The sequence below is a fragment of the Erpetoichthys calabaricus genome, chromosome 7 (genome assembly GCF_900747795.2).
Source record: "Erpetoichthys calabaricus chromosome 7, fErpCal1.3, whole genome shotgun sequence".
NCBI lineage: Eukaryota > Metazoa > Chordata > Cladistia > Polypteriformes > Polypteridae > Erpetoichthys > Erpetoichthys calabaricus.
Genome location: NC_041400.2, coordinates 30,513,006 through 30,538,801, shown reverse-complemented (window position 1 = coordinate 30,538,801; position 25,796 = coordinate 30,513,006).

Sequence of the window (25,796 nt, the reverse complement as noted above, 5' to 3'; positions counted from 1 at the left end):
AAGCTTGGGGTATAAAGGTCTCGTGATCTTAAACGGGTTCCAATGGCCTAACAGTCTTAAGATGTTCCTTGCCAGACTGCTACTCTTCTGTTTAATTTTGACGCGTTTTCATTAGATTTGAGTGGTGAGTTAGAGACAAAGACTCGGCTGGCAAGAAGGCAGGGAAGCCAAAGTTCTGAGGAGAAACAGAAAGATAGAGGTTGAGCCTGAGGCTGAAGGATGTAAGTGTAAATGGAAGTGTTTACATTCTTTTTGTACTTGATTTATATATTAATTTACTCCTTCTACTCATCTCCCTCCTTTATTTTTTTGAAAATCTGAAGATTTATTTTGGTATATTTTCATTTCTTTCTGGGTCAGTCTGCTTACAGAGTTGTCCTTCATTAAACCAGCTTAATTTGGCCAAGCAGTTGACCCATATTGTGGTGATGATGTAAACAAAGTGCTTTCAGTAGTCATTCAGGTTATGGTGGGTCCAGTTTTTCATCTGCTGTGGCTGGCTAAGTGGGGTCAGTTCCCTCAGTTCTTAAACCAGATGTTCAGAAAAACAGGAAATAGTAATAAATAATGGTTTACTAATGCTCTGTAGATATTATAACCAAATTGGCAGTCTAATATTTAGGGCTGCCATGTTCAGTGCTCTGTCAGGGCTCTTCCTGTTTACAGTTTGCACATTCTGCTTTTATTCAAGTTCATTTCTTGTCACATTCCAATGACATTGTCAGCTGTAAATTGCCTATGTGTGAGTTTTGGTAATCTCGCTAAATGCACTTATTTTGGGTATGACACTCTAAAAGGACAGTGGCTGTGGGTACTCTGGCTTCCTTCCCACATCCCAAGGACGTTTACTTTAAGTTCAGTCATGGCTCTGAAATAGCCACTACTAGGGACTGCTGCACACTAACCTTGCTGAAGGTTGGATTGAGTGTGTCCAGTAGATGGAAGGATGCATGACATCACCAGAATACCACAGCCTATAATGGAAAACGTGGTCTCACAGTCGGATGAACTGACTTTGCAAAGTACATTGTCAAGAGTTTAATGAGATGTTATACAAGAACTTGCTGCTGACAGGTTTTTGCTGCCTGCATCCTTGATTGATGGGTAGGTGGATTGATGTACTTCTAACACTAAAGCAATGTATTTTTAAAGAATGTGTTTGGTATGAGCAATAGCAAAGATTTACTTGCTGTGTTCCATTTATTGCAGCTTACATGCAACTATGAACTACAAAACTAGGTTGAAAATAGGTAGATGGATGGTTGGCTACTTATTATAAAGTATGCTATGTTGGAATTTTCCATATTCCATTGGCTTTTATCATTTATTGCTGGGTGTTCTGTTGTGGGCACCACAAGCCTTCTCAGTTTGCCGATTTGCACTGTGGTAACTGCTGCAGTCCAGCCACAAACCCACAACCTCTGGATGCTAACGGCCCACAGAATCAGTTTCCATGTCAGTGTGAGCTAAACTAGTATCTCCCCTATCTCAAGGCACAAAGACAGGCTGTAAGCAGAGTAGAGTGGTTTCTGGTGGTGTCAGCTCAACCTTCTCTGTGCTCAGCCCTCACTTTACTGTGAGTTCTGCATCAACACCACACTGGCTCATGAGCAACTGTTATCTTGTAACATCTTTCCGAATCAGTCAGAATGGTAGTATCAACCCATGGAGCGCCAGTCCTTCACAAGACACACCTGACACACACACCCAGGCTAACTTATGTAGGACGTTGTGACCACTGGGGAGCATTGCAGAGTCCACAAACACCAGACACAAGAAAAGAAATAAAGTCGCAAGTACAAATAGCTATCACACAAGGGGAATGAGTGCCCTTTTGATGTCATCTTCCTCAGTTCATCCATTATATTTTCTCTATTATCTCCATTATCTTCTGGCCAGATAAAGAGACACTCTCAGTCATGACACCAGTCCATCAAGTATATTATTTACAGTATATACAGTACAGCATGAGATTGAACATTCCCTTATGTCAGCACATATTTCAAGATTCAATATTTCTATTGTCGCACTAAGCTCAAAGACTTTAGTGAAATTTTTGCACCACAGTTGTAAAATGGACGTGGGGGTATGGCAGACAAGAAGAGGATGGACTTTGTACAATAGAGCATGGCAAACTGTACAGAAGACTGAAGGAGCAGATGTAACATGAAAGTTATTAATTACTGCAATATATTTATTATTTACAGATGGTTAACTAATACAGTTTAAAATGTTTGTAACAAGCACCAGCAGTACAGTATGAAAGTTTCAGAACAGTAAATGAATTGAATTTCAAACAATAAGTAGAGGTCATTTATTGTTAAGTATCCTTATAGCCTGTGGAAAAATCCTGTCTGTGTGATGGGAACTGTGCAGGGGATACATTGATATGACTTACCAGAGGGCCAAACTAAAACGAGTCCATGAGCTGGAAGGCTAATACCTGAGATGAGACTCAACCTCTTCCAACAGCGGACGGAGTAAATAGTCTGGCGCTGAGGGCAATCTTTGCTAATAATCCATCCATCGATCCATCATCCAACCCACTATATCCTAACTACAGGGTCACGGGGATCTGCTGGAGCCAATCCCAGCCAACACAGGGCGCAAGGCAGGAAACAAACCCCGGGCAGGGCGCCAGCCCACCGCAGGACACACACACCAAGCACACACTAGGGACAATTTAGAATCGCCAATGCACCTAACCTGCATGTCTTTGGACTGTGGGAGGAAACCGGAGCACCTGGAGGAAACCCACACAGACATGCAAACTCCATGCATGGAGGACCCAGGAAGCGAACCCGGGTCTCCTAACTGCGAGGCAGCAGCGCTACCCACTGCGCCACCATGCTGCCCTCTTTGCTAATAATTTTGGAGACAATTGAAATAATTCTCTAAAGGGGGGTCAGCAATGCCAAGCGTGGCACGTGGAACTATTTTCAATGGCATTCTGATTGAATTGAAATATAGCAAAAAATATATATTTTAATTACAGCACACACGTTTGCGCCCTCACCTACATTTTGCGTATGCAACTCACATGTAAATGGAAACCATGTGTTCAGTGTAGGCTGTGGTACATTAAAACAAACCTCTTGTTATTATTAAGTAATATACTGCCCTAAAATGATTCATAAAAGACAAAAACTTGATGTTCTCTCTTTACAAGACACGTTGACGAATAAATATGGATTTGTACAACAAAAGGATTGTGCTGTGTGTGCGTTATGTTGTGGAAGTGTCATGTGTTGTACATCAAGTGTACAAAGACATTATCAAACTAAACATTAGTCTATGTTTAAAAACTCTGATGAGAAAAGTGCAGCAATAAAAAGGGCTGTTTCTGGCTTTAAGACACAAGCTACTTATTTAAGTCAAATAATTTGAACCAAAAATAAAGCCACCAAATGCAGTTATAAAAAAATTTGACTAAACATTATTTTCACATATGATCCTATGTATTTTAAAATACTGAATGACCAATTATATAAGATCCAGTTATAATGGGCTTCAAAAGTATCTACTTTTGAATCCCATTATTATACTTTTGAAGCCCATTATAACTGGACCAGTTTTGATACTACTGTAAATTTAACAAAATTGATAGAATTATGTAGGCACACAGAATAAAATTGTAACAGAGGTTTGGCTGAAACCGCTGAAAAGTTGCTGACCCCTGGTCTAAGCTCAATCTTAGGATGTCAAGTTGCCACACCACACAGTCATGGAGTTTGTCAGAATATTCTCAATGGCACATCGATAAATGTTCACTAGTGTTTTAGTTTTAAACCCAAAGCCTCAGGAACAACAGCCTCTGCAGGGTCTTCCTGAGGATGTGTACTGTGTGGAAAGACCAGCAAAAGATTTTAGTGAAGCTGGACTTCCAAGAACCTAAAATTACTAAATTTCAGAGGAGGAGAATTGTTGACGTGAAATGGAATGTAACTGCTTTTGTTTTCCCTAAAGTCCAGTGTACAGTACTCTTGTTTCACACCATAAGTATCTACTCTTGTTTCACATTATATCTGTCAGATGTTCATACTGGATTGAGTTTTTACTCTATACTGGTCAAATGCAAGTAGAAGTGGTTGTGTGAGTGTGTGATGTGTGATGAACTGGCATCCCATCCAGGTTGGTTGGTGTCTTGTGCTTAATGCTGCTGGGATAAGGACCTACTCATAAAACACCACTGTATGGGAATAGGCAGTTTTGAAACAAGTGGACAAATATTAACCTTTACTGCACTTTCTAAGTGTAGAAAGTTCATGTTTTTGTACCCATTACAAAACAAAAATTTAAAAAATAGTAGTTAAAAAACTTGTTAGTTTTATGGTGATACTTATTAAAGCCAACTTTAGCAAAGTTTCTGAAGTTTTCTGTTTTAATTCAGTCAAAGCCAATATGTGTTTATTCATGGAATGAATAGCTCTTGAGAATTTTCATAAATGAGACCAGGAGTATCATACTTGTGAAAAGTAAAGAGAGGAATAAGTAAAATGATGTTGGAGCTCCAGGGATACACTGTTTAATGTCTGGGTTGTGAAAATGAAAGAAAACAAAACATTGGTGACCAACCAGGTTGAAGGTGTAAAGTACTGCTCTTCAAGCTGTCAGAGTTCTTTGATTCAAAGAGAGATGTGTCATCTTGGGAAGCAAGGTCCAGAATCAACAAGGAGTTCCTGTTTGGTGGAAGCTTTATAGTTGAGGAAGTAGAAGAGGTGGTGCTAGTGACATCAGAACCAGAAATTACATCATCATTCTTCCAGGGTGTTCTACTCCATTCTAAAGAAAGTGGAAACTGCATTAGTATCACAGCCCAACCTTTCCTTGTATTTTTATACAAAGCAACACCTGTGAGACACTTCAAATGATCGCGTAAGTAACTTATCTTTTTGGGAATACTGTATATTTTAAAAACTGTTATTTGTATAATACTAAACAAGCAAAATGAATGTACCAGCTGATTTTGAAAGCGGTAGTAAGTAGCATTCCTGAGTTTACTAACTAGGCAGAAATATTGCCATTTGGGAAATCACCCCAAGGCAGCTTATCTCACTCTTGAGCTGCCTCAAGCAAAGCTTGTACTCATGTTCTCTGCAAGCTGTATAAAGGGCTAATTTTAGAGCCTGGACCTTCCATTAAAACATCCACCACATATAGTAATTGCATCTCACAGGATAATAGCTCACTTTATTATTTTAGTAAATTCCTCGTCCAAAGTGTACAATTTTCACTGACAACTATGCTGGAAGAAATGATTCTGTGGAAAAATATCTTTAGTTTTCTCACATTTGCTTTGTGCCTGTCCATAATGAATGTCACTTTTCATCTCAAGTGAACTATTAATTATTTTAAGTATTTTTTCACTATTAATAGTCTTTAGTTAAGAAACGTCTGGCCATTCATTCTGAACGTTTTGTCCAACGTGTCACACGGAGCCATAGCCTGGTTAGGAAGCAGAATTCTAACAATCACAGTATAGTATACTGTGCAGGCAGGCTTCCAGTAGACAATGGGTTCTACTAGGATTTAAATATTAAGTTTCTACTAAAGGGCAACTTTATAGCATGTGTTTTTGATGTTTTTACCACAAGTCAAGTTAGGGAGCATGCATTGGTACAGTGTGTTGCCGCACCCACTACACGACGAAACAATTCTGGATCCTGGTTTGCAACCCCCCAGGCAGACATGCAGTCCAATCCAACCCTCCAGAAATGACCCTCTATCTGCTGCAGCCAGGTGTTACGTGGGCGACCACTTGGCCTGGTCCAGCCACTCGGGTCCCCAACAGTGAGGATCTTACGAGTCGGATCACCCTCTGGGGAAACGCGTCACATGGCCGTAGTGCCGTAACTGCCGCTTCCTCACAATGCAGGTAATGTGCCTCATTCGGGACTCCATGAGCAACCGCTCATTCGACACAAAGTCAAACCAACAGTACCCAAGGATTTTCTGGAGAGACACAGTACCAAAGGAGTCCAGTCTTCGTCTCAGGTCACTGGATAGCGTCCATGTCTCGCCACTATATAGCAAGACAGGAAGCACCAGGACTCTAAAGACTTGGACCTTCGTCCTTTTGCATAGATATTGGGAGCGCCACACACCCCTTTCCAGTGACCTCATGACCCCCCATGCTCTCCCAAACCATCTACTGACTTCATAGGAAGAGTCACCAGAGACATGAATGCCACTGCCAAGGTAAATAAACCTCTCAACAAAGTCGACGCTCTCTCCGAAAACAAACACACTGCTGATGGCTGTGCCCAAGAGGTCATTAAAAGCCTGGATCTTGGTTTTTATCCAGGACACTCGCAAGCCCAGACACTCAGACTCCTCACTTAGTCTCTTGAGCGCCCCGATCAGAGCCTCCATTGACTCTGCAAAGATCACAGCATTGTCAGCAAAGTCAAGATCCGTGAATCTTTCTTCATCAACAAATGCCCCACAGCTGCTGGACCCCACAGCCTTGTCCAACACCCAGTCCATACAAGCATTGAACAGAGTAGGAGCAAGAACACAACCCTGATGAATCCCAGAATCAACTGGGAAAAACACAAAGGTTTTTCCTCCATTCTGCACAGCACTCACAGTACCAGTGTACAGGCTGGTCATGATATCCAGCAACCTCAAGGGGATCCTGCAAAGCCTCAGGATGTCCCACAGGGTAGCTTGATCAACTGAGTTGAACGCTTTACGAAAATCGACAAAGGCTGCAAAGAAACTTTACCAATATTTACGTTTGCGCTACATGAGAACCCTTAGTGCCAGGATGCGGTCGATGGTAGACTTCTTAGGCGTAAAACCAGACTGTTCTGGTCGCTGGTAGGTGAGCAAGTGTTCACAGATCTTATTGAGGATGACTCTAGCAAGGACCTTATTCAGCACAGAGAGCAGTGTTATCCTCCTGTAGTTGCTGCAATCCAGGTGGTCACTCTTCCCTTTCCAGATAGGGACGACAAGTCCCGTTTTCCAGTCAGTTGGGATGATGCCAGTCTCCCAAATGGAAGCAAAGATTGCTTGCAATGCCAGGAGGACAGCCTTACCACTAGCCTGGAGAAGTTCACCCCGGATACCACAGATCCCTGCAGCCTTTCCCCCCTTCAGCTGGTTCACCACCTGAGCAATCTCAGTGAGACTGGGTGGTTCACAGCTAACTGGAGGATCAGTCTCAAGAACCATGGAACCAGAGATATCCAATGTCCTAGCCGGAGGATCAGCTTTGAACAACTGCTCAAAGTAGCCAGCCCAGTGGGTCACAACTGCAGTGTCATCCATAAGGAACGTTCCATCAGCTGCCTAGACTGCGACTCTCCGAGGAACAGATTCAGATGTGCGTAATTCTTCAATTCCTCTGTAAGCAGGACGTGGGTCACTAGACCACAGATGGTGTGTCACTTGCTCACAGATTCCTCTAACAAACGCCTCCTTATCTGTCCTCAGAGCCCTCGCAGCCGTCCCTCTCAGTTCCCGGTACAGACCAGAGTTGCCATTGAGCCGTGTGCTGCTTCTCCTCTCGTTGATATCCAGGGTGCCCTGGGAAATGAAATACCTCCTTCTGGGAACACCAATAACACCAACACAACCCTCAGCAACCTTCAGTGTCTTGTCACGGAAGGTCTCCCGCATCACATTAGGATCGGCAGTCATACCCAAATCTGTAAGTTCCTCACACAAACTGCGTGCAAACTCCCCAGAAACAGACTGATGTTGGAGTCTGGCCAAGTCCAGGCTCATTTTCCTGGTAGGTGGTATGCTATTGGACCTAAGCTGGATCCTAAGAGTAGCAACAACAAGTCTGTGGTCAGAATTCACAAACTGGGCACTTTTTTAGACCCTGAAGTTTTGCAAGAGCCTCCGGTGTCTGCCCATGAGGATGCCCACATTTCTTTCAAATTGTTTTCATGTACTATTACAAAATATAGTTGCACTCATAAGCCATTATCTGAGCTGCATTAAAAGAAAGTGAGTAAAACATAATTCCAAAACTAAGGTGAATTCCTTGTCTCAAAGAAACACAGTAATTAAGTTTTGTTTTGTGCAACATTAACCATGACATTGCGAAACTGCCCTCCTAGGTGTCAGTTCCCTGAATTGTGTGTAGAACACACTTGAAATGGAAATCCAGAATTCCTCACACTTGATGTATTGGAGATAATTATAAGTAAAGATCCTGATGTCATGTAGGCATTCCTTGATGATGTGAGTGGTATATAATTAGGCATTGTCCTATTGGAAAATGGCATTAGCAGGCCAGCCACCAAAGCTTTTAATGGATAACAGGAGGTCCTTGATGCTTTTCCTTGTGCCTATACTGCTCTTAACAAAGAGAAGAGATGACTACATATCGTGGGTAATGGCACTCTACATCATCACACCCACTGTGTTGTGACACAGTTAAACTTGCACAATAAAAATGCATTCTTCTAAATGTGTCAGAAGTGCTACTATACTAAGTAATCTTGCAGTATCATTCAAAAGTTCAAAAATGGGCAAAAATAAACAGCTTTCACAAAAAATGTCAGGACCAGTAAGGCATTTGTTCCTCACACTACACACTCTGATGTCCTTGTCGTCTTATGCAGTGGCCCATAAGGGTCTTCCCCTTATTTTTCTATCCTAGTCGTATCCTAATTGCCCTGTTCTCTCAGGACAGAAACAGACACTTTTGTATGAAATCTTCAGTTTCTTGTCAATGTGTCTCATGGATAACCTTCATCATTGTGCCAAACACAATAGACCAGCATGTTTCTTGAGAAAGCTGCTTCATTTTTGAACACAGAACTGAACTTTAGGAATGCCAGTACCTTGCAACCCATGTTAACAGAATAATAGGTTTCAGTGGTGCTAATGAAATTACTAAGGTTTCTCTAATAACTAATTATCACGTGAACGTGGCTAATTAAGGATACACTAAGGGAGTTGAGCATTAAGACACAGAAGGAATTACTGCTGAAATGGGGCTTTGCAGCAATATGTGAATAATAAATTAAAATCAGTCATTTCAAGCAATAATAGCCTTTATAAACACTGGTAATGCCTTGGCTGTATTTTTAAGTAAATTTAATGGTATCTTTGATAATAAAAGGTATCAACTTCTATCAAAAACATGAAAATGTGTGGGTGACCCCATACATTTGAATGGTAGTGTATGTGTTACAGCAATAGAGAGAAGATCAGCGAAAGCTTATCAGGCCTTAAAGCAATCATCTAGCCATCCTTATTCTAACCAGTTTATCCTGTATTTTCCCATAATTATTTTCATTCTAACAGAGATTTGTTTCCTTTCAGCTCAAAGTCAATTGTCTCTTGTCTTCTTTGAGTTCTTCAGTTCAATTTAAGTATCTCTTATTTATTAATTGGTAGCTTAGAGTTCTATTTGACTTTCACTTATCATTTCAAAGAAATTCGGAGTCTTCCTGCCCTTTTTATGAAGTATTCTGGGTTATTTTATAAAATGAATTACTAATAATTTAAATGAAATTATTCAGTTACATTTTATCTCCTATAAAAATTTCCATCTATGGTTTTGTTCAATTATTGTTAATAAATATTTCAGTGATTACACTTCAGATTCTTTAATGCTATTGCAATTTTTTAATTGCTGCTGAGGTTTAAAATCTTTTTGTTGGCTAAAAGTAATTTTTTTATGAGCAAAGTTAGATCTTCATCTCATAATAGTAAAGAATGGTTTTTAGCATCACGGTAGATTCAGAATCGTTTGTACATGCATCCTAATTGAGTGATGTGAGCCTCTTCTCACATTGTTTCTTGTTGACGTTGTAATTCACTTTCATGTTGACCATGCTCCTTGTGAAAGATCAGCAGGTTAAAGCAGCCTTCACTGTCCCAGACTGACAATTAGCCCTTTCTCATCATTACTGAGAGCTCATTTTCTGGTCATACTAGCTTTAATAACGGCCAGATTTTTTATATACAACTCTGAGCATTCCCAGATATTGATTGGAATATTAATTTAAAAGGCAGACCTGTCTTAAAGCTGTCATTTAATGAAGGTTTGAAAATGGATGCATGGATGAAACATTCAACTAAATAGTTTGTGTTGAATCTAATGTTTAACAACTATCAGTCTTGGTGGTGAAATGTACAGGCATGTACATGTCTGGACTTTCTAAAGTATTAACTTTAAAAAAGTGGTAAAAATCTGGTCCAGTGAGTTTGCAACGTCCGCCATTCTGTGATCACTTTTATTGGCAACAGATGTGTTCTTTGTAGTCACGAGACTGAAGTAAATGTGGTATAACTGTATTTAAATGTTGGAGATTGAAGATTGAAGGTGTATTGCCAGTGTCTGTCAGATCTTCTTGAAGATGTTTGGATGTTTTCCTTTATTTGTCCGAAATCTACCATAAAGAAACTTTTCTTACTTACTGTATTCTGTAGATATTTTTGTTTTTTGTCATTTTCATTTGAAACATTTTTCGAAGTAGTAAAGATAATACATAGTAAAGATAAGATGACTGGAGACAACCTGAAACATTGCAAAACATGTCAAAAATTGTAGACCTTGATATCGTTTACATCTTTGATTTGAAACAGTCTATTGAAAGGAAATCTTAAGGGTCACTTCTAGGAAAGAAAGAAAGAAAGAAAGAAAGAAAGAAAGAAAGAAAGAAAGAAAGAAAGAAAGAAAGAAAGAAAGAAAGAAAGAAAGAAAGAAAGAAAGAAAGAAAGAAAGAAAGAAAGAAAGAAAGAAAGAAATGAGATCAGAGATGTTTCAAATGTGTGAAATTGTCAAACCAGTCAAAAATGTCAGTCCCATGGCTAATACTCCCTTCTGTGCTATAAAAAGTAGCAATACAGACTTATTGCAGGAGGAGAATTCAAGCAAACATGCACTCTTGAGCCTCCTCAGATGCTTTTTAATATGTACAGCAGAGCTGAGAAAGTTGTTTAAGTGTTTGTTTGTCAACTAAATATAACAATCTGACTAGCAGATGGCTGCACAAGGACTTGGTAGCTGATTAAAATTAATACTCCACCCAAAACTGGTATTTTTTTTTGTGTTACTTAACTCATGTACCTTGTAGTGGTGGACAAAAAAGCATTTTCAATGTCTTTACTGGCAAATGAACAGAACCCAGTGATAGGAGAATGAGAAACAAAAAAAGAGAAAGGAGAGCTTTGATGTTTCATGCTGTCAAATGAACAACAGAGCAAATATCAAGCCATTTACACTTCCATATGATTTCTGCAAAGTACTCTTTTAAAAAGTTGTAGGTTCTAAACAATTTAAGGAAATGCAATCAATAAAAAATATATAATTGTTTGCAACTTGATCCCTTAGCATTTAAAGCCAACGTGGAAGAAAAGAATTTGGGTGCAACCATGGATTTTGACCTTAACTTTAAATCACATATTAACCATATTGCTAAGACTGCATTTGTCATTTAAGGAACTTTGTAAAAGTTAGATCACTTATAGCTCTGCAAGATGATGAGAAATTAATTTACACTTTTGTTTTTAGTTGGCTAGATTACTGTAATGCACTCTTAACAGAACTACCTAAGAAATACATCAATCAGCTGTAATTAGTCCAGAATTCAGGAGTAAGAGTCTTAATCACAAAAAGAGAAGCTGACCACATGCTACCAGTTTAGAGCTGTTACATTGGTTTTCTTTAGAACTGACTTTAAAATACTACTAATGGTATATAAAGCCTTAAATAATCCAAAATTCCAATATTTTGAAGTGCCTGTCCCCCTGCATTACAAGTCATAACCTTAGATCTTCTAATGGCGGTCTGCTTTTTATTCCAAGAACCCAGCATAAAAGAAATGGCGAGGCAGCCTTTTGCTGTTATGTACCAAAAATCTGGAATACTTTACCAATAAAGATATGCCAGGCTGACGCTGTGCATCATTTTAAAAAACTCCTAAGAACACATTTTTTTAATGTTGCTTTTTTGTAGCTAAATTTTAGTTCTACCCTTAATAAACTAGATATTCACAAAATTATCAAACTCTCCAATGAATCTGCAATCCTTATTAGCCTTTACTTTTCTCTGTGTTCTTTTCTGGTTCTTCTGTGGTGGCATTCAGTACTACCACCTCAACCTGAACCTGACCTGTGCAGCTGCCTTTGATGTTTGAGTGAAAGCAGATACCCTAACCTGCCACAACATCTGCGTCAAATCCTCTAAGACGAAGCCTGAAACAAAAAATAAAGAACAATTTAAGAAGATTTATGTTAGGAAGAATGCCTAGTGGGAACTGGGTTGTTTTTTTGGCTTGGAACCCAACAGAATTTGCTTCATTTCCTGCTTAACTGGAGTTTTCTTTTTTTTCTCTCTCTCTCCATCTCCACCCTGGCCATCTGACCTTATCATTGGACTTGGATTTAGAAACTTAAAATTCAATTCTATATTTAAGAAATCTATACTTCTTAATTATATATCTGTCTTATGTAAGTGTGCATTATGTATTTTTGTGTACTATTTATTCTTTATTATTCTTATCTAATTTTAATTTGTTTTTGTATTTTTGTTTTTTCTTTTGCTAGTAACTATTTCTTTGACATTTTCTAAAGCACTTTGAGCTACATCCTGTGTATAAAAATGTGCTATAGAAATAAATATTGTTGTTGTTGTTGTTGTTACTGTGACTGAACAAATATATTAGTTATGTTCTTCTAAACAGGAATAATTTTTACTTGATTAGAAAGATGAGCATCTTAATACTTTCTCATATTCGCTGTAGTCATATTTGAGAATGGTCACTCTCAGACATGGTGACAATAAGAGAACTATAAGTGATTGACCACTGTGGTTATTAGGAAAAGCAATGTTTTGAAAAAATAACCAAAAAATCCTTTCTTGGAATTTTTTCACCATAACTATATACTGCATAAAGCAAGCTTTTCCAAAGGCTTTTGAATAAGAAAGCATGGGAGGTGAGAGCATCAGAATTGATGTGTCATTTAAGCTTGTCAGGCAAAGATTTTATTAGGAATCATGGGAGAATGAGTGGAGTGTTTGTCATATGCCACTTGTAGAAGAAGGCACATCTCCAAAGGCATTCGTAGTAATCATCCTAAGCCTGTCAACCTGTCAGTTACACAATCATTTCTTGAAGCAAGCGCTTATTTGAAGGCAGATGCTGTTACATAAATGATGAAGCTTCAGGGTTATTTGTTAAAAATACAGTGGTTCAAAAAGTCACAATAAAATTAATGAGTCACGTGAGGTAAAATATTCATTTTGTTCTTTTCAGACAATGCAAAAGAATCTTTTTGAAGTACAATTAGAATTCTTCCCCTTATGGAGGTATGAATTTCAAGTTTGAGTTTTATTTTCCTTATCTAACAACTAGAGCATAGTTGAACCTTTAACTCATGTTTGTTCTCTGGACTGCTACCTCGTTCAAGGCTGGCTCCTGGCCCTGTGACCCTGAACTGGATTTAAAGGACTCAGGTTAGATGCATATTTTCCTGCATTAAATATGAAAATATCAGTGGAAGCAATTAAAAAGCAGGACATATAAAGATATTGCAGTTATGCAAAGATTCATCCAGTATACAGTGTTAGAAAGCAATTTAAAATAGATTCTTCATGATCCAGTTCAGGGTCATGTAGGCAGGAACCAATTCAAGTTGCAATGGGCAGTACCCACACTCATTATGTTGTGTATAAATAATGGTATTTGACAGCTGCAGTGTTAAAGGATAGCAGACAGATAATCAGAGTACCAGCTATTCGTGACACGTACTACCTTGGGATTAAAAATAACTGAACCCACTGGCGTGGATTTGATTGCTGTGGTACTATAACATTAGAAGTGAAAAAAGTTTGTGCATCATTAACTCAGCACAGATTTTATTACTGGAACTTCTCAGAATAGATTTCTGTAACAGATGGAAAGTTACATTCTATGATATTTAGGTAAATGCCAGTCCTCTGAATATAATTTTCTTCTAGTTTGTTTGTGTCCTCATATGACATATGACACTTTACCTAGCACAACAATAAAAATTTGAGTTTTCTTTTAGTCAAAAAGTAAAAATGGTCCTGTGTCTTTCTTGTGATGACCTCAGCTTTGTTAGTCCTAATAATTGTTGGAGATCCATAACCTTTGGAATCTGAGGTAGCAGTAGTTTTATTTTAATTCATAATAATAATCACATTTATATAGTGATTTTCGAACCTAGTCAAAACGCTTTACATAGACAGTGGGGAGCCACTTCAACCATCACCAAATTGAAGAATCCACTTGCATGAGGCAATTGAAGCCATTTTTGTGTCAGTACGTTCACCACACATTAACTATTAGGTGGTGAATATGTTAGTGAGATAAGCAGCCAATTTGAAACATACAATTATTAGGGAGCAAAAAAGACCAGCTATGATGAGCAATTTAGCCAGGATATCAGGGTACACCCAACTCTTCTTGGAAGATACCAAGGGATCTTTTTATGATCAGGAGTAAGGACCTTGGTTTTACGTGTACTATCTGAAGGACATTGCCATTTTTACAGCAGTATCCCTGTCTCTACACTGGGGCACTGGGATCCACACAATGACCACAGTATATGTGCCCAATGATGGCCTCACCAACACCTCTTCCATCAGCAACCATTCATTGTTCCATCAGTCCTGATGGGTCTACAATGAATTCTTTTGTCTTAGCGATTCTCAAGGCCAGTTGATTATATCAGAACCATTTTGTCAATTCTGATAGTCCCTTTAGCCATTTTGTTCCTTTTTTCATATGGCCTAACTATCATTGGTTCGAACTAGTGCAGTCACTATCGACTGTATTGGTAATAAATTAATACAAAGATTGTTTCCGTAAATTAACTGAGTACTCTGTACATACAGTAAGTGAATGTAATAAATGATATATAAGAATGTCACACAGCACTTGATGATTTTATATGGTCCTCCATTGTCTTCAGAGCTTTCTGACTCTTGGCTGGAATGAAAGATGGAGTTTCTACTTGACAACTGACAAACGTTTCTCCAATAAAAAAGTGTTGAGTTTAGCTTTCAGAACCACATAAGATTACTGTGTTGTATTGTGATCCGTTGCAGGTCAGGCTCACTTTTTCACCTGTTTTCATGTATAATTGAGGGCGGTTATTCTCTAATAAAATATCTCAGCTTCATCCTCAGCCTATTAACTTTTAACACAGCAAAATGCATGTGATATGCAATTAAGAACCATCTTAGTAACTGGCAGTCTGAGCTGTCAGTAGATTAGAGTGTTTCCATGCACTTCCCAAATTACTTTTTTGTATAGCATTATTAAGCAGATACGATGCACTTTTACATATACATTGTCAAAAAAAGTATGTTTGTCTTAAAATATGGTCTGATCTTCATTTAAGTTAAAATACTGAACAGACACAGTGTGGTTTATTTAACTAATAACATACACCATTCAAACATTCACAGTGTAGATTAGTAATAGTAAGTGAACCCCTAGGCTGATTAGTTTGATAAAAGTTAACTGGAGTCCAACCAATGGTATGAAATTGGAGGTGTAGATTAGGGATATTTTGACTGATAAAAAAGATTTGAATATTGTGAGTTTACTGTTTACAAGAAACATCTACTGATATGAAACAAGCCTTGCAAAAAAGATCTCAAAAGATCTGTGATCAAGAATTGTTGATTTCCATAAAGATGGAAAGGGTTACAAAGTAACTTCAAAGAGTTTAGATGTTCATCAATCCACAGTTAGACAAATTGTGCATTAATGGATGCGACTTTGTACTGTGGCCCCTCTCCCAAGAAGTGGGCGCCCAACCAAGATGACTTGAAAGGCATAAATTGGAATGCTCAGTGATGTAAAAAAAAAAAAAAGACCCTACCGTAACAGCTAAAGGAATTAAGATTAGCAGGTTAATATCTCTGCTCATGAGTCTGTCATACACAAAATATTGAGCCATCATGGTGTCCACAGCAGTTTGCTAAAGACCACCTTGACACTCCAAAATACTACTGGAAAAATATTTTGTGGACAGATGAAACTAAGATTTAATTGTTTTTTGAAGGATACACAGTAGTATGTAAGACTGAAAAGGGCACAGCATACCAATGTGAAAACATCATCTTATTCATAAAGTACAATGGAGAGAACATCATGATTTGGGGCTGCTTTGCTGCCTTGATTTCTAGATAGCTTGCCATTATCATGGGGCAAATGAATCCCCAAGCTAATCAAGGTACCCTGCAGGATAATATCAGGGTGGCTGTCCATCTGCTGTAGCTCAATAGAAGCTGGATGATGCAGCAGGACAAAGACCCTAACCATCTAAGTACTAATCTACTACAGAATGGGTTAAAATAAAGAAAATCAGCTTTTTGTAGTAACCCAGTCCTTAACCCAATAAAAATGCTGTGGAGTGATCTCAAGAGAGCCACTCACACCATATAGGGTAATCTATAACAGTTCTGTAAGAAAGAATGGTCTAAACTTCCTCCTGAACATTGTGCAGATCTGATCTGTAGCTACTAGAAGAGCTTGTTGGAGGTTATTACTGCCAAAGGAGATTCAACCAGATATTAAATCCAAGGGTTCATTTACTTTTTCCTAAGCACACTGTAAATGTTGAAATGGTATATTCAATAAAGACATGAAAGATTGTAATTGCTTGTGTGTTATTAGAGTAAGCATATTTCGTTTGTCTACACTTGCGACTTAGATAAAGATCGGATTACATTTTATGAATGGTTATTTGAGGAAAACCAAATCATTCCAAAGATTCCACATACTTTATCTTGTCACTGTACCTGTAATGTAATATATGTATTTCTTTATTTAAAAATTTTTTTTTTTTACTTATAAAAACATGTCTACCTTCTCTGCCTTACAAATGCTCCTCTCCCCCCAGCTGTGTAATGCTGTGAGAAATCCAGTCAGAAAGATTTGGAGCCTTCACCTGGGATTTGTTGAGTTTACAGAAGTCAAACAACACTTACAAACCGAGGAAGTAATTAAGCTGCGTTAAGGCATTATGAGAAGTTTCTGAGTTCGGTTGTGAAAATTCAGGAGGCATGTTTGTAACATCACACAATTTGCCAAAAATACAAATGAAAGCCATGTAGTTTAAAATAACAAGCTAAAGGGGTCACTTTTTTGCAGAATAGTAAACAGTTTGGGATCCTCACTGAAAATATATTTTTCACCTCATCATTAGTCTAGAATGCCTCCATAGGCACATTTAGAAATTTAAATTTCTGTAAGTTGTTGTATCATTTTAACTAGGAGAATTAAACACACGGCGGTGGGTTGACGCCCTGCCCCGGATTGGTTCCCTGCCTTGTGCCCTGCGTTGGCTGGGATTGGCTCCAGCAGACCCCCGTGACCCTGTGTTCGGATTCAGCGGGTTGGAAAATGGATGGATGGATGGAATTAAACACATTCAGCAAAAAAATTCCAGACATAATAATCCGGGAAAAACGTAAGTTAGGTAGCCCACCAGGACGATATACACAGTCTGCAGTTAGCCATACAGCAGATCAACTTGTGGCCTCAGGCGAGTCTTAGGTGAAACTTAGATGTCTTCTTTTTAGATGCTGGTGCATTTTCTTTCAAACTGAAATGCTCCCACATCACCTTCTGACACCTTGTGCAGGAACCTCATCCATGCTGTTTTTGCTTTCTGTCATTTCCCAGTTACTTGAGGTAAAATTTCATTGAGGATCTTTTTTAATCAAATTAATTGAGCAGCACCCCACTTCAAACTAGCCATTGAAGATCTGTAACCTAAAAAAATTGGAGGGAGCTGTGATTGATACTGCATGCTTGTAAAACTCAGCATGCAGTTTCTTTTAAATTAAATATTTTAGGTTTGCTTGCCTTGTCATCCAAACCCAAGTTTGATCCTCGACTGTTATGACTACTTTGTCGTGTTGATCTGTTTCCCACATTATCTAAAGGCAGTGGATGAGAATGACTTGCAAAGGTCTACAGTGCTTTTCATAACTTAGAACATAAACCATAAACTTTAAACTCATTGCTGCCTGTAGGGTTGGCACTACACAAACTTGTATAGAAACAAACATGTACAAAAATATAAGGATTGTGGGTTGGAGAATGAAAATCCTAGCAGGACTTAAAAATGTCTTCCTTGTGGAAAAGTAATGTTGTCTGTGAACTTGTCAGGTTTCATCTGGTGCTTCTTGTAGCCTATAATAGTCCAGACACTGCCAATTTGACCAGTGTCACTTAATATTACTGGTTAATGTGTTCTGTCATAAAGTGGCAAGTTTGTGACTCATGCTAGAAAAGGTTACAACTACCCACAGTCCTGATGAGGTAGAAGGAGTAATGGATTACAGATACACATATTTTTGTTGTCACTCAGTGAAGCAGGATAACAGTGTCTGCTGCACGTGTCATTAGGGCTTGTCAAGGTGTCACCCAAGGCCCCTCCTTTTATTTCCAGCTTGCTTTAAACCACATCTTTTGTCTTGCCCCTCAGTCACTGTTTCTAAGCAACTGATATATTCAGTTTACCTGGTTATCAGAAAATGTATATTTCAAGAGAACAAACCTAAAGTTACTGACTTTATATTTAAAGAGGGCAAACCATTATGCATATGCATGATGTTACGTAACCTTGTTTTTCCACTTGCTTCAGCTCTCTTTAGTTTGGATTTTTAAATCTCTGCCTGTTGTCTGTATTTTTTCCTTAGGTGTTAGTTTTTTTTATTATTATTACAATTCTGTCTCCTTAAGCATCAGGACTGTCTTTTCTTTTGTGATCACATTTTTAGCTATTAGACATGCACACTGGTTTTTTTATGTCAATTCCATTGCTTCTGACTCTGCTCTTTGTCATGGCGTCCTGCACTTTTTCCAAGTTAAGATGCTTCAGCAATGTGTTTGACTTTTCCTGGAGCATTGCAATGAGTAGTTTTCACAACTTGAATGAGAGAATTCCAACAATGGCTTAATTTCAGGAACAGAAGTTATGTCCACATTCTTGTTGCCAGTGGAATGTCAGTGATCAGCTATCTGCTTACTTTAGTTTTAAGGATGAACACGATTATGCTAATTAACAAAGCAGGGGATCCAAGGCACTATTTTATGTTAGTGTTTTACAAGTAGTTTACAAGTCAGAAGCACTAAGCAAAATGTTGGCAGAGAGGTCTGGTGAGTAAGGTAAAATATTAGTCATGTCATTCAGTCATTTTCCAACCCGCTATATCCTAACACAGGGTCACAGGGGTCTGCTGGAGCCAATACCAGCCAGCACAGGGCGCAAGGCAGGAACAAATCCTGGGCAGGGCGCCAGCCCACCGCAGGACACACACACACCAAGCACACACTAGGGACAATTTAGGATAGCCAATGCACCTAACCTGAATGTCTTTGGACTGTGAGAGGAAACCGGAGCACCCAGAGGAAGCCTACGCAGACACAAGGAGAACATGCAAACTCCACTCAGGGAGGACCCGGGAAGCAAACACACGATATAATGTAATCATAAAAATGTATTTGAAACATCAGCAGTAACACAAATAAAAAAATGGTAAATATCTCTTACAAGTTAGATAGAGAGATAGATACTTTATTAATCCCAAGGGGAAATGTTTTTACTGTTTGAGTATCATAGTTGAGCCTAGGCTTTGTCCATGTCACCTCCCATGACATTTTATATTTGTCGTTATCTCCAACTACATTGAACTTAAATCTGCCATTGGTTCAGTTTAATTGGGCCATTTTGTGATTGCAGAGACTCTAACATAATCATGTTGATCAAGAATTAATTTCTGTAATAGTATTTGAGCCTACGGGAAAATATGTAATAGACAGGACTTTGCAATTAACATTGGAGCAATACAGGGCACATCACCTAGAGCCACAGCTCATGCACTTGTTCTTGTAGCCTGTGTACATTTTTGAGCAGGTGTGCCCTGCTTTCTATAAGCTTGAGGATGTTAATGCTGATTCTTCTCAGTAGTAGACACATCTCCTGTTTTTGGTTTTTTAGAAAGTGTTATCTTAAATGACTAGTTCTGAAATTTTATCAAGTATTCACTAATCTGATATTCTCAGTGCATCAAATAATTTTCAGTGTTAAGATTCTCAGTGGTTAAAGAGTTAGTGCGCCTTACACTTTAAATAGCAGAGCTGCTCTTGAGTTTTTATATAGAAATCTGCCTTTAATTAGGAGTTTAAATGAAACGCCTCTTACTGGGTTATTTGTTAATTGGTTATTATTTGACAAATTCTTTGTAGATGTGTTTCTTTGATGTTTCCCTTAAACATACACAGTTATTGAGATGACAAAGTTTTAAGCATTGAGTATGATGCATAACAGAAGTAATTTTGCAGTCCAAGCAAACTTGTTTTCAGATATTTATCACAAATTCAAAGAGAAGTGAGGAACACACAAAAAAAATCATCTCTGTGACAGACTTCAATTTCTATGTTACATTTATATATATATATATATATATATATATATATATATATATATATATATATATATATATATATATATACAGTATATACTGTAGCTTCTCTCACAATCAATTAATTGACATTGGCAATTAAACACTGATAAATGTATGTATACCTCCACTTATAGGTTTTAATCATTTTAATTATTAATTGCACTACAACTTTTTGCTGTTAAAATATACATTTGCTATATTTATACAGATGTGTTTTTTTCTTCAGTGTATCAGCTAGACATTCATCATTCTTGAGGTGTAATTATAAATATGCTTCTTACAAAAATATATACTGTATGACACACAGCAGCAAATAATAAACACAGTACAAATCTTCAAAAAAGCTGCAAAAATATCAAATGTTCTGTTGTTTATCAACATACCAGACTAACTTGCTTAACAGGTTTATAAGTAAGACACATTTTGCTTTTAAGCTAACATTTTGCTTTTTCCAATTGAAAATGTAAGCTGCTACACTTAAAGCAGTGTCTGTTTTAATGAAAGGCCAAAATAAATAAATAAAGTTCTATCTATCTATCTATCTATCTATCTATCTATCTATCTATCTATCTATCTATCTATCTATCTATCTATCTATCTATCTATCTATCTATCTATAATAAAAAGATCTGAATTCATTAAAGTAGCTTTTCTTGTTATCTGATTGTCTAATTGCATGGGACAACTCCTCTGATTCCTTTTTCTCAGTTTATTACTCCACTTTCTTTAACGTAAAGGCTAATATTCCAATCATCTCTTGCAAAACAAGCCTCAACTTTCTGCTCTTGATTTACACTGCTGGAAGTTTGCTGCTCAACTACTGTAATAGCTCTAAATTACCGTAAAGCTTAGAAAAGCAGCGGCTGAAAACATCAGTTTTTGTGATCAGCCAATTTACAGATTACTGATTGAGTCTTTGTTTGTGAAAAGTGGCCAGTTTAGTTCAGTGGCCGATCAGTTGTAGCATCCCTACTTACTAAGAATGGTATTTTGGTTAATGAGATGAGATGATATTGTTTATTGTTTAATTAGTAGTAATTATCTATTGTTAAAAGGCTGAATTCCCTTTTTGAATTAATATTTAAATTTGCCTGTTTACTAATGTGTTCTGTGTACTTGAATTCCCAGTAATCCAGTGGATTACATATTTTCAATTTATTATTACTTTTAATAAACATTATTCAGTTATGCTTTCTATGCAACTGACTTCTCTCAGTTAAGGTCAGGTTTATTGAGTTTATGAAGATGCCTGTTCCTGCATGTCACCTTTGTAAAGTTGCACCTTTTAGGTGGCCATGTGACCTTGCCATATTACATTGAGGCCTGTGGGCATGCTGTTGCACCCTTACTTGACTTTGCTTATGTTAACAGTGTCCACCTTTGCTCTATTGGAGGGTAGCTCCCTTATTTTAGATTCCTTCCAGTTTACAGACGTTCTTAAACAACTAAATTTATAAAACAAACACATAGATTAATTTCTGTGAATATGAAAAATATGGTGCTAGCTGTAAACTGAAAAAGACTTCACCATAGTCTGTTATGATTGGTTCACTTTTATTAACACTTGTATGAGCCATCTTACACAAGGCTTTCAAGATATTTTGTGTGATTCACCTAGCAATTTTACAGGTTTGTTCACACATAGGCAGAGATAAATTTCCATTAACTGTTGTGCGTCTTGACTTGGAAAATCATAGGATCAGGTAAAAAGCCTGGCAGCATTATGGATGTGCTTGCCAAAACCCATTGAAAACAAGTGCATAGCAGACTCAAGATTACTTCTTTTCTCTTTATGAATGCCTCTTTAAGTAATTTCTATAAAATTAATCCTTCCTTTTGAGGAAGACTAACACCTAGTTTCTATGATGGACTGTGTGTGCCTGTTCACAGTTGTTTTCTGCTTTACTTTGAAACCTATTAGTGTAGAGTCTGTTTCTGGGGGAATGTGAATTGAAATAATATTTTCCTATGAGAGCTTTGTTCACAGTCACACTGTGAGGAGCCGTGTCACAGGATTAGCAATTTGCATTGTAAGTTACCGATAGTTAACTGTTTATAGCCCCCTTTTGTAAAGTAATGGGTTTGGTGTAAGGTGATTTGCACTTACCGTTACCAATTCCATACCTGCATTCTGAAGTGCTTCAGCACTGGCTTGTCCAAAGTGTGCATGCAGCTCAAAGGCATACAATAAAACACACATGCCTTCACATATAAGACCAACTTCCTGGCAGTAGTCAACCGTTATGAAGCAGAATAGCGTGAATGGCTGTCGGCACATGTAGAGAAGGGCCTAGGTAAAGTTTGGAGAGCTGCTTAAGCTGTGGACGGAGTAACCTTACAGCATGTCCACATGCACATGTGTGCAGCAACAACATTTTTATTTCTATAGATAATTTTCATAAAAGGAATGTAGCTCAAAGTGCTTTACACAATTTAAAAGAAGAGTCACAAGGGGAAAACAAAACAGCAAATTAGAAATGGATAGTTATATATAACTAAATAAATATTATATCAAACATCATTTATAAAGAATCAATATGCATTTACATAACAAAAATAAACAAATAATAGATACGTTTTTTAGGTCCATTAAGATAAGTCCAATGTTATAGTCAGATGACCAGGTAGGACAGAAAAAACAAAAACTTCAGGGGTGAGATGCTAGAGAAAAAAATAAAAACAAAAACAAAAAAAGGAAGTGAGAAAATAAAAAAATGGAAGTCTGAAACAGTTCTAGTGATTTCCAGTTGGAATGATGGCACATTTTGTAGCTAGAATTCTAATGAATGCAGAGATTATAGGACTTCCAAAAGTATCAAAGAGGATTGGGCAGTTAATCCCAAAAGTGGTATAAAGCACCTGCATAGATGTTAGGGATCGTCTTTTGGCAAATCCAACTTGCTGAGCATTTGAGTAGCAGAGCTGAGTATGAGGTGGGGATCTTAGTAGCTTTGTTCTTGTTTAACCTTTTAATTAATTTTCATTTTGATTTTCTTGTGGAAGTATTTTCTGGACATTTGATTATTCTTTGGGAAGAAAAAATTATTTCAATTTGATTACCTTTTATTGCAGACCTCCAGAAGGTGCACTGTTGTACAAATGTTTAAATAGTCCTTATTTTTCCTTTTTTTGTTGTGTCATTGCTGGAATTGTCTATGGTACTGAATTTGCATGACACTAATTTTTGATTACTGTTTTTACATGAACTTGCTGCAATAGATGGAAAGCTTTTCTTTGCACATTCACACATGTCTGTATGTGTCTCACTCACTCCTGGTTTTCTGGTCAGTTCATGATCTTAGATGCTCAGGGATCAAAGTTGTCCAAGAAGCGCAGGGCATCACACACACTGATAGCCAAGGTTCACCAAAGCATAAAATATAAATCCCACTTGTAGAAGTGTCCCAAGAAAAAAAGTGTTTGAAAATAGGACGACTGCACACATTTAGTCAAGTGACATCAGTGCCAAAGCCTAACAAATGTGTAGTTTGAAGAATTAGTTATTTATTTTGAAAACAGCATGTTAATTAACTAGTGACTTGCACCTTAAATGTGAATAGACTTCTTTCTAGAGGCCAAAATGTTTAAAGCATATCCATCCATCCATTTTCCAACCCGCTGAATCCGAACACAATGGCTGGAGCCATTCCCAGCCAACACAGGGCACAAGGCAGGAACCAATCCCGGGCAGGGTGCCAACCCACCGCAGTAAAGCATATCCGAGTATATTCAAATTCACTCTTCACTTAGAATGTTTAAGGGATACAAGTCTGAGTGCAGAAATTGTTGAGATATTTGAAATCCATTTCAACAATTTAAATTACTGGGGTTGAATAGACTCCAGGTTGTTTTATCAGGTATGATAGACTAACAAGGTTTTCCCATAGGGATATAATTTAAACTTAAACATCAGCCAAAAAAAAGACAGAAGTATAATTTGCAATATATGGCACACTGATCGATGATACTTAACCCTTTAAACTCTGTCTCATTTATGTCCGTTTTCTGCTACTTTGATTTAACTGGATATAAGTTCATCACCCTTCACACAATATTCGTGATCTACCCCACAAAATAAACGTCAGATAGTTCTCTTTCATAATTTTTACCCTGGGAGGATTAGTTATATTGTACACATATATTGCAGCAGAATACATTGCAAATTCAATAACTTTTTACCAAAAAAGCACTTTGGAGGCAGGTGTTGCAGTAATGCAGCAAATTGACTATCTTTGAAGGAAGAAAGAGATAGATTGCAACGTGATGTTAGAGTGTGAAATAAGGTATTTCAATTGCAAAACACTGTACTTTTGTTATAAGAATCAGGAAATGAAAAACTTTACATAGTTTTTTTTTTAATCTGCATTATTGTTAAGTCCCACTGGTGGGTCCAAAATAATGGGGCTGAGTTTAAAGGGTTAATATATTGCAGAACATTACCAAGTCACAAAGTGTACACATGGTAAAACAATCAGATACATTTGGGGTCTGTTTTGAATGTTGGAAGATTTAAAATTTTGTTTGCTTATTCATCAAAGAGGCAGACTTCACATTTTGTTAATTAAACTTTTTTGTAAAAGTAAGTGATAACCAAAAATAAGTGACAATAGAATGCATTTATATGTATTTTAGACCATACAAAACACATGTTTTTTAATATTTTTTTACTGTATCATGTACTTAAAAACCAATATGCTTCTAGTGGATGAAATTGCTTTCAAAGATGCAATATTTAAATTAAAGTGATCCTGAAATTGTATTTTATGTTTTATTTTTTTTTTGTTGTGTAGAGTTTATAGCTAATTGTAGTTCAGATTTATTAAATATATCATTTATGAAAGTTGTACCCAATAGTGACTTAAATTGTATACAGGGGGTCCTTGGGATACGACACAGTTCCGTTCCTACAACAGTGATGTAACCCGAATTTTGGTGTAAGTTGAAATACACCCTAGCCTAAGTCACTTACCTATTCTAACACATTTGTAAAATCATAATCTAGAACATAAAAACACAACTACGCCACAGAAAAAGGAAAAGAATGTAAATATACTGTACTGTACACTGTACTGTAGTAACAGAAAAAATGACAAAAAATGAGTGTAAAAAAAAATCCTTACCTTTATTCCTTCTGATCTCTTTACAATGTCTAATTTCACTTCCATCGTGATGGCTTTCCTCTTCTTCAAAGCACTACCATCTGAAGACTCTGACTTCTGTTTAGGAGCCATGACAAGGGCCAAAATGTCGCCAAACAAAGCAACACAAATGGAACACTTCCTCTGTAAGTACGACGCTAACGGCCTAAGCTGAAACACTCATGTCTCAATTTTCTAAGTTTTTATGGGAGTGAGCGTTGTAAACTCAAAAC